The sequence below is a fragment of the Camelina sativa genome, chromosome 8 (genome assembly GCF_000633955.1).
Source record: "Camelina sativa cultivar DH55 chromosome 8, Cs, whole genome shotgun sequence".
Taxonomy (NCBI): Eukaryota; Viridiplantae; Streptophyta; class Magnoliopsida; order Brassicales; family Brassicaceae; genus Camelina; species Camelina sativa.
In genome coordinates, this window is record NC_025692.1 from 25,327,833 (window position 1) to 25,331,307 (window position 3,475).

Consider the following 3,475-nt stretch of genomic DNA (forward strand, 5'->3'; position numbering starts at 1 on the left):
TGCAGATTATCACGTACAAACAATCTTAACAAGTGAGACTCAAATTTTAAACTGACATGTTAATATATTATGTTGCTAGTCTCTTCCTGACATCATCTCACAAATGAATTTGAAGGCTGATGCATCCTCACCAAAAACAAACGAGATCCAAGGTAATTTCTTCATTATCACACCTTTGACATCTAAACTTGAGTCAAGTCTGAAATGGCCTCTAAGTCCGCTTTGTTTCATTATCAAAAAAGTCTCGATCGCTATTATGCGTCCTCCACCAGTAGATTTGATGCTTTGTCTGGGACGTTGGATGATGTTAGGCTCCAATCCGGAGATGTAAAGACATTGGTGAAAGATGATATTGAGGACATGGTAGATGTAAAGACATTGGTGAAAGATGATATTGAGGACATGGTGGATGTAAAGACATTGGTGAAAGACATATCCGGAGATGTAAAGACATTGGTGAATAAATTCCCGCTAAAATTCATATTAAGTCAGATTTCGCAGTTTTACCACTTGCACCTAAAAAAGTAAAACAATCTGAAACAACAAACAAGCTAATGTCAAAAAGAGGGTTTGCAAATTTAGTGGCAATAGAGCTTGATTATTGAGTCAGCCCCTCCAGTGAATACCCATGGTTGTCTCTGATGAAACTTGCAGTCCAAGACTCCTGCAATCAAAATGATATCTATATATATATATATATATATATATATATTAATCTCCTGAAGAATCAAAACATATGACGATGACGCATAATAGTGTGTGATCGATCCTCAAGGAAAAAAAACACAAAACGCCATATAAAAACTAACCTCCCTCATTTGAAGAAGTAGAATGGCCTCTTAGAATCTCCAACGGCACAATCAGAGGATTCTCGTTCAGATCATTATACACCTTTCCATAGAACACATAAGCTGTAGAGTCCTCCGAGGACGAAGCAAACAACGGATACGAACGGTGAAACGCCACATTAGTGATGTCCTTAGGATGATGATTCTTGAGAGTCTTGTACGGCTTCGAAGAAAGATCCATGTCAAACCAACACATCTTGCCTTCTTTACTTCCTACTATCAGATTATCACCACCGGGATGAATCGCCATTGATGAGATTTCCTTCATTCCAGTCTCGAGCTTTTTCCCGGGCTCATCTACCTTTAACAGATTGTAAACACGCACGTTCTTTCTTGCCGCGATGAAGAAGTATGAACGGCTTGGATGAAAAAGTGCAGTCACTGGAAGTCCGCGGATCTTGAAGGGCTTTTGTGTAAGCTTTTTCGAGATTTGATGAATTACAACACCTCGTGTTTCGCCGGATGCCATGACTGTCGACAGATAGTCTCCCTTACGATGCCAGTCAATACTCGTTATGTTCTGAAATATATAAACCAAACCAGTTACAGGATTTTTTTGTTTTCTGTTTCCCCTGTGATAGCCATTACAAAGGATATGGAAGCAAAGTGTACCTTAAAATGTCTAATCATGATCCCTCCATATCTCTCATCTGGAAGCCACCTTGCAATTGCTGCAACTATGGTGCAAAATATACAAAAGACTAAATCATTCGGACATCCATCTCAATTTCTGACAAACTGTTGTGGTCACGGCTACTTACCAGATGCTTTTGGTACTATAACGTTTCCTAAGTGCAGCAACTCTTTAATATTTTTCTGTTCCTCATCAGTGTCAAGTTCAGTGTTCAGGATAACCAAATCTCGTCCCCTGCAGAATTGAGATGTGATGGTATCAGAACAGGAAGTTATAATAATAAATCAGAAAACAAACTCCCAAGATAGACACACTCACATGGCAACGGCTAAAATTGATAAGCCGGAAAGAGGGTTCCAAGCAACACATTTAATAGCTTCATCAAACTGCCAGATCTTAAGACATCTACCGGTTTCCACTTCCCATATACGGATAGATCCATCAGATGAACCTTTGAAGAGGAATGAAAAAAAAGGAAAAAAGAATAAAAACAAGAATACATACAAGGTTGAAATCTTGGAAAGACAAGAGAGAGCTCAACAAAATTGAACAATGAAATACCAGAGGAGATCCATTGGCCAGAACATTCAGCGGATATGGTAGTGACTTTTCCTGTATGGCCTTTATATTCAAGATAGCAGGAGTGTGGATAAGGTCTAAGATCTTTCCTACAAGGTAGTTTAGGCTTCAAAGATTCAGGAACGATGTTAATCTGGAGAAAGGAAACACACTGAGATTATGATAGAGAGAATGAGATAAACCAGAAAATGAGATGATGAAATTAGTCCTCACTCTCTTCTTTCGAGATCTCGGGCATAGGTATATATCCAAACAACGGTGAAAAGGCTCTTTTAGTGCATTCTCATATGCTGGAATGCTTCTCAGAGATGTGAAGCTGCGCACACATTAAATTTACCATAAGGCTTAAGCTAACAGATTCAAAAGAAAAGAACAACAGAGTACATAAAGAGGTACTTTTAAATAATACCTTCTAGGGATGAATTTTGGACGATCTTCCTGCTACATCAGTTCATATGAGGCTTTCTCTTCCTCCGTTGGAATGTATTCCAAAGGAGGATTGTATGATTCCTCGTGTCCTGGGAAGCCAAATTGCAGAAGAGATTAAAGACCTTTCAAAAAATACAAGTTTCCCAGATAAACAGATTGGTTAACCAAAACAGAAAAAAAAAAAGAAGTACCTGGCAATTTTAGTTTCGGTGGACGAATATAAGTTAATTGCTTGCTCTTTTGGTGTGAAGTTGAATCACCAGGCCATAAGGAGTAGACACTGGGCTCTTGTGCAGGATTATCAAACTTGATCAACCCCTTCCGGATTGCTCTGACATACTTAACAACCATCATGAGCCTCCGACTTTGAAAGGATGAACCTTCGCTTGGGTTCTGGTGCACTTGAGAGTGGATCTCTTGCATCATCCCATTTGAACCAATCAACAGAAGGCTGGCACCAAGGGAATCAAATGGGTCACAATTTTTGAGTGATTTGCACAATATATTAGTAGAAAACGGCTACACATTACGTACCGGATATGGATCAAATTCAGCATGTGGCGCTTGCCCTTTGAGCAGGCTACGAATAAACCCTCTCTCCTTTTTAGTCAGCTCCACTTCCTCGTCATTATATTCATCAGAAATCTTCCAGCTAAAGCCCCCACAAATTGCATCAGCACAGTGCTACAAAAATAACAAACTATATATGTATACAAATAATAAAAAGATAGAAGTCTTAAAACTGACTTGGAGTGATCAATTTTTTCAAGCAAAGAGACAAGCGTATCTCGCTTTTCTGCCTTGGTGAGCTTCTTCCCAGTGATGTCATAACCAATATGTTTCTCATCCTTATACCACTTCAAGGAAACATCTCCAGCTGTATTTCTTGGAGCAACCTACACATCAAAGATAGATAAATATATATGTAGTTTCGTTCGGAAATGGAGAAGTATATATAGTTTCAAATCCTATAACGAATAGATTA

At 38.8% G+C, this 3,475-nt stretch overlaps 1 pseudogene; it reads right to left on the minus strand.

Annotated features, from left to right (window-relative positions):
• LOC104709927 overlaps nucleotides 579–3,475 on the minus strand; it is a 4,545-nt pseudogene continuing 1,648 nt past the window's right edge.